This window comes from Anarrhichthys ocellatus, unplaced genomic scaffold (assembly GCF_004355925.1).
Source record: "Anarrhichthys ocellatus isolate YVR2014 unplaced genomic scaffold, GSC_Weel_1.0 scaffold1, whole genome shotgun sequence".
NCBI classification, from domain to species: domain Eukaryota; kingdom Metazoa; phylum Chordata; class Actinopteri; order Perciformes; family Anarhichadidae; genus Anarrhichthys; species Anarrhichthys ocellatus.
The window spans coordinates 14,375,467-14,392,400 of NW_022280031.1; the positions used below are offsets into that span (position 1 = coordinate 14,375,467).

At 42.5% G+C, this 16,934-nt stretch overlaps 1 protein-coding gene across 1 annotated transcript in view; it reads left to right on the forward strand.

Annotated features, from left to right (window-relative positions):
* Nucleotides 1–2,348: 2,348 nt before the first annotated feature.
* The window catches only part of LOC116386819 (caM kinase-like vesicle-associated protein), a 35,001-nt gene continuing 20,415 nt past the window's right edge, over nt 2,349–16,934 (forward strand). The window contains exon 1 of the mRNA XM_031853371.1: nt 2,349–2,873. The gene's annotated coding sequence lies outside the window, so the exon portion shown is untranslated. The remainder of the gene's footprint in view (nt 2,874–16,934) is intronic.

The window sequence follows — 16,934 nt, forward strand, 5'->3', positions numbered from 1 at the left end:
GATTGACACCATCAGTATTGGTGATGTTCACACATCACAAAAGCTGTAGCTCAAAGTTAAGGTTCACATGGATTCAAATCAACTAGTTCACTTGAAAGTTCACAGTCCCAAAAAATGAACTACTTCAATTGTTATGTTTTGTAAAGATAAAAAATGACATGCACGTGATACGAGAGATAACGACCAAAAACGTGTGTTGATCTTCTTTTCTAACTTAAAGCAAGAAAGCAGAAGTTTAACAACTCCTTCCAACTTGGTCCCCTTTGAAAAGGATGAGTTGGATACGCTACGATGCTCACCAAGCCTGGCGAGCCCATCGTGAGCAGCTGAACGAGCACGATCCCAGTTGGAGCGTGCTGTAAATGGCCAGGATGGCAGCTTGGCTTCTCTTTGTGGTTGCAGATGGCACCCAGTGACACCGGGGTCAACGCTCTGTCTGTGCCCCGCCAAAAATACTCGTCCCGGGTGGGAGGCTCCATCTCCACCTGCCTCAGCAGATTTCAGCACATGTGGGTGAGGGGGCAGCAGTGTTTGGAGGAGGGATGCACTTCTGTCTGGAATAGAGACGGTTTTTTAAACTTTTGAGCTATTCTAAGCTTGTTAGGGACACAATTTCAAAACAAAGACTTGGCAATTTATAATGCATTTAGATCTGTTATTGGAAAACCTTAGTGTGTTTCTATATAGCATCTTTGATTTCATCCCTCCGCACATATGTGGGGCATCGTACAGCATTCTGTCACATTGAGGAAAAAAACATCTGCTCCCTGAGTATCTCAATTAATGAGCATCCACTGTTTTCTCTCCCTATCATCTATATGTTTCCCTTTATGCTTCATTTAAGATGTGTGTAGATGTGGACCCTTGAGGGGTTTGGATAAATCACAGAATGTTAGAGCATCATTTCATGTCCAAGGACAATCAGAGGCGGGCTGCAGATGCTTGAAATGACAGTTTCGGGTTGATTCACCTGAATTACAGAAAAAAACATATATTCTCACGTACAGCTTGGACTTGAGCCATGCTGATTTGGGTTATATTTGCCCAAGTTTTGAGATATCCATCACTGAGATTTATTCCACCACACCAGCACTGGCTCTAATTGATGTACTTCCTCCATGAAAATAGTAGAAAAAAGGTGTGCAACTTGTATATCCAGGGTAACATTCAGGCACCTTTTCTGGAAAGAGATGTTTCCGTTGATTTAAAAAAAAGTTTCTTCAGGCACCACCTGGTATACCATCAGATATCTGGCCATGCATCTATCTGCACATGTAGGGTTGAATAAGAAAATCTTTTTCCTTTCCCACATTTTTTCTCTTTCTGTAGTTTGGAATGAACCAACCATCAAAGCAAGTCAGAGTGATCTGGCACAACAATCTTACATAAACAGTTCTGCAAACGCGTATCTCATTATTAAATTTGCCAATCAGATAAATTAATTCTTTAAGTCCAGCCTACAGAGCAGCAGCCTCTGATTCGGCCAGCTGCTTTTTGTCAACACATGTAAACTTATTCCCCTGCCCTTCCCTGCATCTCTCCATTTTGCAGACTTGTATGCCTTTTATATACTGTACCTGTTGTTGTACTCCCTTCATTGTTGATATGATTAAGTGTAACTGTTACTGCACATAGTGAGAGAAACAACTAGGGCACTTTAACCACTCAGCCAGCCCCATGTTGAGCTGCTCTCCAGGGCTGCATTTATATCCTAGTCTATCACCTAACACAGGCTGTGGAGTGAGTCATATAGAATTGCAGGAAGCCTGTTAATGTATGGGTAAAAGGGAAATCAAGCAAACTATAATGTCCAGTTTGTGCAAACATTCACATTAAAATTCTTCTTTTTAGGTATGATTCTTGCAACTTGGGCAGATGCTATCAACAGCAGGTGTTTGTAGCCAACTATGCTATTTGCACACTGTATGTGTGTACTATTGTGTACTTTTTTCTAAACCGAACCAAGTAGTTTTAACCAAAGTGTGACTGAAAACTAAAAATCTTAAATCTGCTTTAAACCATGATGCTGGTTATGTATGTTTTTGTTTTGTTCATTACTGTTATAATGTCATCTCTCTCTGCCTTGTTTATGTTGTTATTGCTTTCATTGTTTCTATTTTTTACCATGTAAAGATCCTTTGAGTACCTTTTTAAAGCGCTATTCAAATAGAATGTATGATTATTATAAAATAAAATAAAATAAAATTACAAGTCATGTGAGAAAATAGGCTTCTCCCCATCTCCTGGGTGGAAGTTCTAAGTTTGACCCATTTCTCCACCACAACCTCCTCCCTGCATGCACTTTGTCGCTCTTTAAACGTCTCCTATTACTATCAAGAAAGCCTTTCGACTAGCTAACTATTGCTAAATTAAGTTGCACATTCAACTTGGCCGGGTGCAAATAGACACTCCGTAGTGTGAATGGAAATTTAATCCTCGTTTTACCGCACAGGTTAAAATGGTGGGGAAAGTGAGCGCGAGCGTACAGGTGCATCCTTCACCATCAGCGAGAGCCCGAGGGCTGCACGTCGCGCGCTGATTCTGCGGAGGATAAAACACAGTGGGCTAGGACTTGAACGCGCTCAGATTGTCTCTGACCCTTCTCCTGCTGTCCTGTCCTATCCGCTGTACGCTCTGGACACTGGACCTCGCCTCTCCGCCTCACCGCGCAGAGCTCGACGCGCGCAGGCACAACAGATGGTACAGTACTACTACAGGCTGCAGGAGCGCAAGAATTTGACGAAGAAGTACTTTCATTCCTCTCAACTTCACAGGGTCATTTAGTATAATAGGAGTAAGGGGGGTTCTCCGAGGACAAACTCGACTTTGACAGTCACTGGATCCTACGTTTAGAGGCGGAATTTGCTGTCAAGGTAAGTTGGGATGTTTTTTTTCTTTTTCGATCAGATTTCGGAATCAACTCAGCAACAGAATGCTGATAAAAAAGCATTAAACGCGATGACTTCAAATGCTTTCCCCCCCTAGGTTATCGATGTATCTAAGACTGTCTATAAAACGAACCATTTAAGTTTGTTACATAATATTGTGCAGAATGAAGATCAAATGGATTGATGCCTGGAGTCAATCAACCCACCATTAGATCTAATGCGTAAAACAAACAGGATATTTACACCATTAGGATGAAGACACATCTATTTTTAGATATAGATGCATTATTTTCACACACTTCATTCCAACAAAATGTTGTAAATGTAAACTAGAGACATCCCCAAAAGCATTTCTTGTAATTGAGACAAATTGACACCAGTGAGTTTTCTTTGTTTTTGTTATTGGTACTTGGCAAACTTTATAGTTGCAGCATGACTGCAAGAATGAATAGAAACATCGTAGCTCCTCAGCATCCTGAATTCCTACAGCAATAAGACTCTTTTATTTCTTATATCCCAGGAGTTTATAGCCGACAGCATTAAGTCTTCACCGGCTCCACAGGCACGCATCTGTGTAAGTGCTGATGCTGCAACTCTGTGGGGATGCTGATGCCACAAACACTTGAGCGACATTCAAACACACAACGATCATTTTCAGTGACTTATGTTGAGCCTCCCACGGGGAAAACTTTTAATGCGAAAACCCATACAGGCACCATCATGTCAAAGGTCGGTAATGTTCTCTGACATTGTGTTTTTTTCCCTTTTCTCCTGAAAAGGAGCTTTTCGGCTTTAAAACAGGGCAACCTCACTGCTCAACAGCGGCTGACGATACAAGACTTTTAAATATAAATGCAGGATATCTAATTATGACCTTAATGGGAATTGAATACCCTTCTCACCCCACTTATAATGCGTCTTTTCTATTGACAATTTCTGAGGTTAATTTCTTTTGTTATACAAAACACACGCACTGATGACCTTTTTACACGTTCAAATTAAATGTGCCATAATCAGTGTTTTGCATTCTGCAACAGCTCCAGTTCATAAGGAAGAACTCCTGCTACCACCAGCATGCAGTGAATAGATAAGGCTTTCACTGTAACAGCCTGCGAGACACTGACACTAATCTCTCTGAACTCCTGCATGCTCCCTGCCTCAGAAGAACATTAGAGAGCCGGCACTCTGACATTTAGTTCTAGGATTTAATAAGACTTAGACTGGCCTAATCGAGATTCAATCTGCCTCTTGACATTCATTATTATTAATCCACCATTTAGATCGAAATTCAGGTATGTACCTTATGTAACAACAAGCTAGCTGAGCCACAAACTCAGATTTACCCAGGGGTGGGAAAAACCCCACTAGGGGAGCATTTCTACCTTATAGGTTGATGCCAGTCATCCATATGTCACGTCTTTAAGGCAATTTAAGATGAGGGATGCACTCAGGGTAACCACTGAGCTGTATGTACAGTAATGATTTGTTCAGTCCCAGAACAGGTCCAGACCTGCGGTGGACCCGATGTGTCCCCGTGGCCTGCAGCAGCTACAAGAAATGCGCATCAGACTGCCACAGAGCCTCGCAATTTGCACACAATTTGATCCGCAGGGAGAGTCACTCGAACTATGTGTTGCATCTGCTCTCTGTGTGAGCCGCTGGCACAACAGAGAAGCCTTGAGATTGCTTTAAAAAAGGCGACTGCAGACAAAAAAATGTGCTAATACTGGTGAAATAATAGGGGTAACAGTGACGTTGCAAATTAATGGAAACAAGGAGCTCCTGTATAAAATAGCCGTGGGATCAATTTCTGAAAAGTCTGATAATTCCATGCTTTCCTCTACTGCACCAATCAATGTTGTTTTTTACTTTCTGCCTTCACTAGTCCTGTGGTTCTCTGTATGCAATGCACATTGCACTGCGCAAGTATCCTTTGTCTTTAAGATATTACACTTTTCCTCTTTCTTGCATGTGGCTTCCTTTGTGCTCGTGAAAAATGTTATGGGTGCTTTGAGAGTCCTCAGACACTAATGTTGTTGTGCAAGGGCCACGCAACTAACTTTACGCGTGCTCCTACACATTGTCATAAGTATACTATGCTGAGTACACGCACTAGATCAAAACCACACACTGAGCAGCAATATTGAGGCATAAATTGGCATATACTGCAGCGCAGATATCATGTGGAGAGCCAGAGAGATTATCCAACACCTGAGATACTACTTTTCATTTATATCCAACAAGCGGAGACTGTGGATGCAGCGATGCCATTTGTGTGCCTAACTTTAACCTGTCAGCCTGAGAGGATATGTGGAGAGCAAAGTACACATTTTGACACAGAAGCAAAGGAATTGTCACTGAGTGGAGGCACCGCTGCTGACATTGTTGGAGTGCCAGAGATGCTCCCAATGTGGCGTTTGATTATATTGTCGCCAGAGTTAGTGAAAATAAGAGTAGAGGGCCTTTGAGTATGAGTGAGGGACCTGAATTCTACAAGAGTGGGGGGAGTTTAATGACTTAAGTCAGAGACAACATCCCTCGAGTGTAACAAGATGGGACTGTCTCCTTTCATGAGAACTGTAGTGTGTGGACTGTGGGTGTAGTCTCTCGCTTTGAAGAGGGGAATCAAAAGCGTGTGGAAACTCAGCCACTGCAGAGGCTGAATGTTGTATTGACTTCATTTAACCCTTTTTGCCATATATATTTTTATATCTATATATAAATGATATATTTTTTGTATGTCTTTTCTACACTCAACAGCCAAACATAAAATAACATAACACGATACACGCTTTCTCCTTTCCAAACAGCCTGCAGATGTATTCTGCCTCATAATTGTGATGTCAAGCAAATAGGAATATGATGCCTTGAATATCGGTTCTAGCAGAGCAAACGCAACCTGTAAACTAACAAAATCGATCACGTCGACATTCAGTACTGCAGGTGTTTACAGCTACCACCATTACCTCTGATTCAGTGCTGGATATTTTGGTTGATGGGCTCCATTTGACGCTTCTCCAGTTTTACCGTCGCTGCTGTCCGTCCATCCAACCCAGGCCTCACATGACTGAAGCCACCAAGCAGAAATAAGTGATGGCACAAAGTCCGAGACTAACTGCAGCAACACATTAATAGCTGTGTGTGTGCTCTTACAGTCAGTGGATCAATATTGTGCTGTGAGTGAGGGTGAAATGAGAGGAATACTACAGTGAATAAATCCTGCAGTGATACCTGTAGCAGTCGTGTCACGCAACATCTGACGGTTGGGCTGCTAAACTCAACATGAAAGAGACGAGGCTCCCATTCGTGAGAGAGATGATGGATGCATTAAAAGTAAACACTACACATACATTAGTGGTTGGTTTGTCAACATCCTTATACGAGTTCATTCATGCATAGTGAGCGGTTCTCTGCCGGTTTCTTTTTAATCACAATGCCAGAAATGTATTAGTCGATACCAATACCAGTCAAATTCCATGATTCTCAAAACCACGGTTAAAAACAAAAAATAAATACATCTCTTGTGCTTTAATACACTCTTTTGTTTCTCGCTAAAAGATACAACTTACAAGATTACATTTGAACACATCATGATAACTTAATAATTACACTTCGTCCGAAACACATATTTATTGATTAGAGTTTGAATGCATCATGATGGAACCCAAATTAACCTCTGTTACATTAGCAGTTAGCTCCGTTATATAGCAGAGAATGACTGGTCAGCTGCTAACAGCTAACGTTATTAGCTGTCCGCCTACCAAATTCTACACGGATCTTTTTGTTCACAATGTAGCACAAGCAGGGACATTTTCTATCGTTTCCGGGAATACGGGACGACATTGCATTCAAATGGAATTATGCAAATGCATCATCATGTTAAGATAAAGCTGCATTTTATAGCTACATTTGTAACTTCAAAATACATGAAATACTTTTATTTCATGTATTTTTTGTCATAGGTGTTTCGTTGCACCGTCCTGCCATTCCGCAGGGTTTGTTTGTTTGTTTTTCCCGTTGTCCGTCTGCCTGATTCAGTGCGTGAGTGCAGCGTCCTGGAGCTCAGCTCACTGTAGAAAAACGTGTCACGACTTGGTACCAAAGTGTCGAACATTCAGTTGCGCAATGCTAAAAGCAGCTAATGGCAGCTGGCAGCCTCGAGCTCCATTAGCCTCAAGCAGAGATGAGGAGCGTGCTGCAGAGGTCTGGTAAGCTAAACTTCTTTCTTACTCCACATCCCCAGGTTGTTGTCAGTTTCAAACTTGTAACTGACTCACGTGACATTGCTAATTTATAATTACGTTTTGCAGTGCCCCCTGCAGCCACAAAAGGCTTTATACGACTCTTTTCACATATGTAGTAGTACTCTAACTTTAATGTGTACAATTGGTTCCTTTTTAAAGACCTCAAACACCTTCTCACAATCGGAATCAGAACCGTTTAATTGCCAAAGTATGTTGCACATACAAGGAATTTGACTAGGTGGATGGTGCATAAAATTAAATAATCAACACAATGCAAAATACAAGACATGATTTAAAAATAGAAACATATTGAAATTTACAATAAAATATGGTAAATAAACAAACAAATTGTGTCAGTGAACATCCTCTACCGGAGAGCCAGCGGTTGAATCAGTCTCTGTTCTGGCTCCTTGCTTCTTGTCGCAGGCATCTGGGAACAAGTCGCTGACACCGACTCTGTCATCAGTCAGGGTTGTACGACACGAGTTATGTTTTAATGACACGTGGCGCTGCCTGTACCGTTTAAGAGAAGGCAACAATTAGTGTCAATTAAAAAAATTAATCAAGTCAAAGTCATCAATCATGATTAAGAGAGTGGAAACGTCCACTAAAAAAAGAAAAAAATCAAACAGGAGAGTTTTCTGGCCTCAAACCTCATCTTTAGTTGGCGCCATGCAGCTTCAAAGAGCCACCCTGCCGAGCATCCACAAATGCAACATTTGAAGGGGAATTTTAAATGGAAGTGGATTAATATTTCACCTCAACATTGATTCATGCTGCCACTGTAGACATTTTCATCTTGTGAGCCAGTCGCTTACGCAAAGGCATGCAGTGACGTTACCGCGGTCTTCATCCGGCACATCCTTCGCCTCTCCACTGTGCATTAAAAGCAATGGGCCTCCTATGTGGAGCACTTACTTTGTCACCCCAGCTGCCTGCACTGTCACTTTCTCCTTCACAGCCGCGGTATAGGTAACGGGGTTGACACGATAAAGGCTAGTCGATTGTCGGAAGGTATCATTTTTGATTTGTGCTGTTTGCTGACTGCGTCCTGAAAGAAATAAGATGGCATTTGAGTGTGCGAGGTAATTTCTCAGGTGACATTTTATGCATCGACTCTGCGGCGTGCTTCTGCTCTATGAAACAAGAAACTGATGAAATGTCTGGAAGTGCGAAACAAACGCAAGCTACTGTAGATGTAATGTAGAAAATGTTATTATTTTCTGAGGTTGGGAGGGGGGGGGGGGGGGGGATATAAATGAGATCTTCCAGTTCTGTTTGTCATGTTTCATGTGTCAGTCCTGTTATTGAATTCTCGGTCTTGTTTAATATCTCCTCTACATGTTGTACTGGCCTTCATGCTGCGCAGGTGAAGGACAGGGCAAATCTATTTTCATTAAAGTTGCATGACAGACCTTGAAGACTACGATCGATGCTGCTCCCCCTCATGCTTTCGGTAGTTTGTCACCGTGGAGACACGCAGGTGTAGATGTGCTTTGAGTTGACCCTTGAACCATGAGTTAATGGCGCTCCGGCTTCAACGTGCAGTTATGGCTCGCTCCACTGTTTTTGAACATCTTGACAGGGAAGCACGTTGGAAGGTTGAACAGGCGTCATGATCCGTGTTTTTTTTTCCTTCTGGTTTTGAGCTGGACTTTAAGCAGGATGACAAGCTCAGCTTTGCTCGTTTGCAATTTTAAAAGGTACAACAGTGGAGGAGGACGGGGAGAAGGGGCTTGGTAATAGAGCAGGCAACTTCTGTACAGACAGTATACGATTAAATCCGAAATCTTTATGGTCTGCCTCGACAGAGGGAGCAAAATAGAGTCTTTTTTTTTTTTTCTTATAAAGAACACAAATAAATCCCATGTGCTCAGCAGGTTTGATCGCTCACAGTACGTTATGTTATTGTTATTTGCAAATAAAACCAAATGATTTAACTGTTTAATTTTGTGCACAACGAAGAATATTTATGGGCATCTGGCAGGATCTTTATTGGCTCAGTATAAATGGACATTAAAACAACAGTAATTTTTTTTCTTTGGCCCCTGGAGGAAGCGGAAACGAGTTGTGAACATTGACATGTCATCGCCTTTAATGTTGGTGCTGGAGTGGTTGTACAGTTAGGACTTGTTAGCTCATCCAGCAGATACGGAGCAACATTATCATTCATTTGGAGTTGTGTTTCAGTCCCCCTGATGAATGTTAGTAGTCTAATATTCTCCGTTTTCTTTAGCTCTGTGTTTTTTTTCTACCAACTCCTGAGGAAAATATCCATTTTTTTGGCTGGGAAAAGCTCCGCTATGTTCACCAGCTAGTCTCTTAACTGGGTCTGCTTTCTGTTTGGTGCTGAGCAGGTAATGTACAGTAGGGTTGTAGAGCTTCTTCTATGGAAAAAAAAGCTGCCTGCTGCTGTTGAAATGGATGCTATGACAGCAGTGAGAGTGAACCAAAACATTACTATAAAGCTTTTTGACACAAGGCTCAGACCTTTCGTAGCCAGTCTGTCACAACACAAGTCCTCTGGTCGCCTGTAAAGATCTCCAGATGTACAGTGTACACTAGTACAGCAGACTACTACTGCTAAAGCCCAGGGCACGTTCTCACTATGTCTGTGTGTGTGTGTGTGTGTGTTGTGTCTGAGGCAAGATATCGTTTACAAGAACCAGAAAACAGTTTACGTTTCTCCCCTGAAGGTGATTCATTAATTAGACTGAAAATTTGGCTTTAATGACATGTAGCAATTTCACATTGAATGAGATCCGTTTTGCGAAATCTTCGTCAACACGCAAGGAGGAGGGAAACTGGGCTGAGGGAACAGGTGGCAGACTTTAATGAGCTCATCCAATAAAAATCATTCAAAACAACCATTCCCTACTCCTCTCGCGTGAAAGACACAATAGTAACACTGATCCCCTGCAGTAATGCACATGAATGTTTTATCTCCACTTGCTGTTTGAAGACATAAACAAACCTCGTGGAGCAAAAAGAAAAACGCCTTCTAAATTTAGCAATACGCAGCTTACAACATAAACCCTCCTCCCAAAGCAAATGATGCTTCTTTCTGCATTGAGCAGAGACGGTACTGTACTATGATGCCACACTGAAGGACTTTGTAACCAAGGCAACTAACAACAGGCGCAGAGAATGGTCAGATTATCCGGTGAAGTGTGCAGAGGAAGCGTTTAACATTTTTACATAAAGGGAAAAAGAGCCCGAGCTGCCTTCCATCCAGGCGGCGCATTAAAAGCTGAAAAATACTGGTGGTTATTACACTTGTAGCAGTTTCTCTGGTGCTTGTGGTGAGATTGTGTGCCGAGTAGAAATCCCCAGAGGACCGTTTAAAACACGGGGCTCAAAAGGCTGAAGGGGCTGGAGATGAGCTCATCACATGCTCCGCAGGAAATGAGCTCGGTGGAGGTGGATGCCTCCATTAGCGACAAGGATTCACACCTCAGTCATTCATCTCACCACCTCCCACCGCACTGCCCCCCCCCCCCCCGTCACATGTTCTGAGTCACCTGGCTCCTCGCCACTCCTCCCTGCTCACTCTCTCAGCGTGGTTGTATGTGAGTCTCTCTCTCTCTCTTGCTCTCCCCTCATAAAGCACACCAAGAGCAGATTAACTGTATCGCTGCCTAGACAATGCAAGGAAACGGAGGAAAGTATATTTAGGCGCAGACTGCTACTATTGACTGGAGAAAAGGCCTCAGAGATGGGCTTTTTTTCCCATTCATGTGGGATGAAATGAAGTGCACGAGTGCAGCTTTGTGGTGGATAGTAGGTTTTTTTTGTAAAGCGGTGAGGCTGGTCTTCCTGCCACATTAACTTGTGCGAGCAAGGCCGAGCATGCACCAGAGGACCAACCACCCGTGCTCATCCGGTGTTACGACTCCGATTGTCCCAGTGCGCATTTGTGCTGCAGACATGGATTTAAATGAGTCAGTCAGTTCAGACTGGCTTTATTGTGCCTGCACAGTTGCACGGTGTTTCTGCCAGGAACATTGTCGTCATGAAGATAAAACGAGAACAGCCACACATGTCACATATGACAAAACAGCTGACGGACAGGCGCCGTTTGAATGAATGAGAGGGCTGCTTTTTCACCCAAAACCAAAAAAATCGACCTCGTGGTGGCACCAGATGGAGTTTCAGGCACTAGAAGTTGCCAAAGTCAATAGGATCATTGAGGATAGAACTTAGGGTTGACTATTGGTGCTTTCACAAAATGTTTACACAATGATCATTTTGAGGAATAAACATCAGTGATGTAGATATAATAACTAAGTGGTTAAAGGCAAATATTAAAACAGCTAGAATAGTCTGGTTTATACACTTAGATGTAAAAAAAAAATCCTTTAAAGCCAGGAAAACACAACACTTGTGCCATATTACGAAGACGATATCTATTCTCATCCCACGATATCGATACAATATCGATCAAAATATGCAAAACGGAGGTACATACATGATGTGTTGGTAGGAAATCTGTATGAAAATGGCTTTGATCATTAGAGACAAAACAAACACGCATAGCATATGCTGTAGTTTTACATGTTGAGCCATTTCGAACAACAGACTTTCCTTCTATATGGAGGCAAGCGACTGAATAAATAAGGGACAAAACGAAGGAGGTGTTGACAGCTTTGTTTGATGAGTTGAACATCGCTGTTGTGTTTTGGGATCAGATGATAATCTGGTGAAGGAGTGTGCATGATTTACACGTCCTGCCTGAGCTTTTTGCTGAGTGGATATAAAATAGTTGGGAGGCAGGCATCAGCTCTTTTTCCTCTCTCTTCTACTTTCCTGGTTTTAAGCATGTTTTCCCCCTCAAATTACAAGTTCTGAGAGCAAGTTATTTTAGCTCTCACTCGATGACGCTTCAACTGAAAGTAAAAAAATGAAAGAAGAAACTTACTGCATGGATTAATTACATAACGCTGGGCTACATACAGAACAGTAACTGGAGCAGAGTTGGAGTGCAGCGCCGGTCCAGCAAAGGTTTGGACCGGGTTCTGTTTCCCTTTGAGAAGGACAAATGTGATCACACTGAGGGTGTGAAACATGCATGAATGCCTCGAACAATTTAAGCATTGGCTGAAATGCGAATGACGTTTGTTTTTTTCATTTTTCGAGCAGCTTGGTGTTTTTTGCGTGCGTGTACAACAGGAAGTGTAGCCAGCATGGGGATGGGGTTCGGTTGGCTCCGCTGAGGAGCAGGTGGGCCTGACTGGTGGGCAGGCGGTGCTGTGATTCCACCGGGACCATCGAGCCCATATGCAGGACAGCTCACCGCCCCTCACTGGGTCTGTGCTTACAGCGGGGGTCGCAACACATGCACTCACCCCGGATCTGAAGAGCGAGAACGTGTCCTCCCAGCAGGCCACACACCAACAAGAATATGTCGCCTCTTACAGATAGTGTGCCGTTTCACCCGTGTGACCACTGCATATCCATGGAGACTGGGCTGTTATCTTGCATTTACACCCATTTGGAACTTGTTAAGTCACTGCAGTGTTATTCAGTTCTGCTTGGATATTCTACAACAGGGGTCACTAATAGGCGGCCCAGACGCCGTTGTATCTGGACCCTGGACCATAAAAACAGTAGATTGAGAATTATTACATTTTGCCGGACCGCCTGTATTTTAACCCGCGCAGCTTTTCACGCTGACCAATTACATGCGTTGTAAACCATCTCACGTGCTGCTACTCGGATAATCAAATAGGTGTATTCCGATAAGCGTCGCCCTCGACTCGAGTGCTGAGAAATTATTCAATTGAACTTTCTATATTTGATGACTACATACAGACGTTAATACAACTGTTAGGCTACTTCAATATGGGTCTAAATCATAGCGCAAGTTGGACATTACTGTGATGTTCCGGACCTTTGCTTGAGGAAGTTCTCTTGAACTGGACCTCGTCGAATTTGAATTGAATACCCCTGTTCTACAAGCTACTCTGCAGTGGCTCCAACATCTGTTTTACCTGCACAGAGCGAGAACTACACTTGCTCCACTCTACTGTAAAACAGGGAGACAGCTAGATATTCAGTGCGAGCTGGCTTCTCTTGCTAAGTATCCAAAAGCACACAGTAGTGACACAAACCTAATTTCCACGAACATTCTGTCAAGAGAGATTACGCATCCCTCATCCTGCTTGGGTTTTCTCCCCCAGAGAGAATGGCTTGTAAATATGAAGAGGCTGTGGATAATTTTACAGAGCTGATTTACATTAAGCTTCTGTAGGTGGAAACTAGAGCGTGGTAACCTCTGTGTTTTCCTGACAAAAAAATCATTATAATATCGGTGTTTATTAATCCTACAGCAGCTGTCCTTCTGCATCCAAAGCTTTATAAATCACAAACATGAAGGGGGGGGGGGGGTTATTATTCTCGCGTGTGGCACGATCAGTGAATTAACCTGCTCTCACTGCACACGCCTGGAATCATCAGTGTATGACAGTGTTTTAAAGACCTCTGCAAACATCCTGGATATTTATGCCTGCAGCCTTCCATCTGCGGGGCGTCTGTCAAGTCGTGTCTGATCTAATTAATGACTTTGACGCAGTTTACCGGTGGCTCATTTGCGCGTGGGCTACTCAAGCCCATTGGTCATATATTTTGTGATGACTGTCAAACAGGAACAGCTAACTCTGTTGTTTTACTTTGGTTAAATCATACACGGTATTTTGCTTGTGTAGCAAAGATTATTATTATTATTATTATTCTCACAGGCTCCGCCCTGGAAATATACTGTGCATCTACGATAGCAACCCCCACAGCTCACTCGCAGACACAGAGTAACCACCTATTTGAAACTGGGACGCTCACAGTTGCACCAGGGGAGAGTGTGGCTGTCAGATCAAGGTACTGTACTTTTGTTGGTTATTACAAACAGGCAACACACGCTGTAGGATCAGTCTCCAGGATGCACAGTGCTTCCTTTAAACGGTGCCAACTACTTTGGTAGAGATCCTCAAACAAAGGGACATAAAAGAAATTTATACATTTTAAAAATCAGGAACACCCGGAGGGAATTTCTTCAAATTCGGCACAAACGTCCACTTGGACTCGAGAATAAACTGATTTGATTTTGATGGTTAAACTTTACTATGACCTCACAAATCACGTTTGGGGCCATAACTGAAGAATTCATAGGCTATTTATGACCGTTTCACACAAATGAAATGATGACGTGATGACATTTTGGACAGACGTGGATGTAAACCGCAAACATCACTGGTTGGCGGAGGAATACAACTGTGAGGCGGCCATACTAGTTACGCCTTATGAATTTAGTTGATAAACTACATGAATGAGCAATGCTTTATTTTTTTATTTTCTTGGAAACATGATTTTATTTCTTCCAACACACGTCAAGGTTTAGAGGGGCCAGGGTTATTATTGTTATAAACTTCTTTTTTTTAAATTTAGTTTTCATACCTTTGGCCATCTCTATTTTAAAGTTGTTTTTGCTGAATTTTAAAGATAACTTTTTTAGTAGTGGTACAACGGTTCATAAAATTCAAGGTTCGGATCGTATCACGGACCTGAGTGACGGATCGGATCTTTTCTGTTTAGTTTGTGCTTTGTTACACACTGTTATCAATGCAGAGCGAGCTATTGACACTCATACAGACCATTGTTGTTTATGCACGCCCACTCATTTTCTTTAGCTAATTAATCTCGTTTTACTCCAAATACCCTTGACTAGCACTGAGCTTTTTCATTCATTCTTCCTGACGACAGTGGTCAGGCTCTTTCATAGTTTATGTAGTATAGTAGAGAAATGTTTACTCCCAAGGGTTTATAGTGTCAATCCAAACCGACCCATACAACCATGAAAAATAAATGACTCGCTACATTGAAATGTGGGGGCTGTGTAGCGTTTCTACCAAAACAAATGTACTGGAAAGATTTTTCTAAACAGATGTGAACTCTCCGCAACCTTTTGAGAAGCAATAGAATGATTTATATCGATTGACAATGCTGACAGCCCCCCCCCCGACACACAAGGTATTGGAGCTTGGTGCTACAAGGAATCCAAACATGACTGTTCTTTTAAGTTGGCAGGAGAATTCCTATACATACAGTTTTCTAGATTTGACATATAAAGTAGAATAATATCTTCAGATTGTCATCGTTAACTGGGTTGCCACACGAAAAAGGAAAACAACAGAACGTGTTGAGACAAGCATCACATTAGCTAACACAAACTGATATACTATCATTGTTCCATTTTCTAGGCTTCTCTCCAAAGCAGCAAGCGTTAAGAGAGAAATCTTCTCTTTGATTTCGCACCAAGCCCTTAGACAACAACAGCTCCACAGCTGAGAACCTCATAACACACTTCCAACAAGCAGCGGCATGGTGCCCTGGCCGTCAAGCTTCTCCGCGCTGTTGCTCTCTCAGAATAAAAGAGAATTTAAATGAACACGCGGATGGCATTCACAATTGGACTTGGACGTGGAGCTAACGAAATCCAAAACAGGATAACTCGTGAACAACAAGGAGGCTTGTGTATGTCGAATCGTTACCTCCCAACTGGTTTTCATCTGTTACACTGCTTTGTGCTGCTTCAATGTTGGTTTCCAGCTAAAATAAAGAAATTTAAAAAAAAAGGCGGCGGAGTCAGCCAGGTCATACACATGAGTTTGCCCTGACTTTGCACAACAATGTTCAACCTTCCACTGCAGTGTTCCTGTTTCTGCTGACTCACTGGTTTAGCTGAATATCAAAATCTACTTCACCAGAGCTCGAGTTATGGTAGTTAGAGGGACTGAGAACAGCAGATCTGCATTAAAGCATCGCTTCATGCTTGATATTATTGACCCGACTTGGATTTGCAATTCCCACAATTACACATTTTTGTGAGCTTCCTTTGTCTTTTACTTATTTTTGATAAGTTTTCATCATTTGATCTTTTTACGAAGCACGTTTTGAAGTATTTAGCTAAAAAGTGCAGCCTTTGCGCTGCCCCCCCACTCCCTGTAGATTGAGGCTATTTCATTAGCGAAAAGACATCACATAGAATGAATCTAAACCATGCAGATATCCCACATCTTCATCACACATGTGGTGCCTTTGAGCAACGCATTCATCACAGCGCATTCGGTTTCAGTTGTGCCGGACTTCAGACAAAAAAACCCTCCAGATCTGCCTTGTGTTAAACATCAGGCTCCGGGATGCAGCCGCTTGCAGCCTCAGCACCCTCCTCTGTCAAAGGCATTTTCATGCTCTCCGCTTCCTATTTTCAGTTCAGTGAAACGATGATATAAGAAGCCTCCTCTCCCCGGTGGAGAATGGAGCTGTTCAAACTGAATGAGAAGAGAGAATAAAAGATGGAGCCAGCACGAAATGATACGCCGGAAACTAATGAGAGCATTAGACACAATCTATTTACTTTACACAGGGGGGGAGGAAATACAACACAGGGAGGAGGGTGCTGGGAAGGATTTGTTGTCATATAAGAGTAAAGAAAAATGTGGTCTCTGTTTGTGCCTGCAGAAAAATCCATAAATCTCTTTGCCAGAAATACATACAGGAATATTGTATGTATGTGTATACCACTTTAGTTCAAACTGAAATACATCACAGCTATGCGATTGACTTTGGGGAGCTGACTTTTCATTCAGTGCCACCAACAAGACCACGTATCCACTGAAACGTCTCAACATCTACCTCATGAATTAGCGCCTAATTCTGTACAAACATTCAATGTCCCCAGAGGATGAATCCTACTGACTTTGGTGATCCCCTGACTGTTTCTTTAGTGTCACCATTAGGTTGATATGTTTGT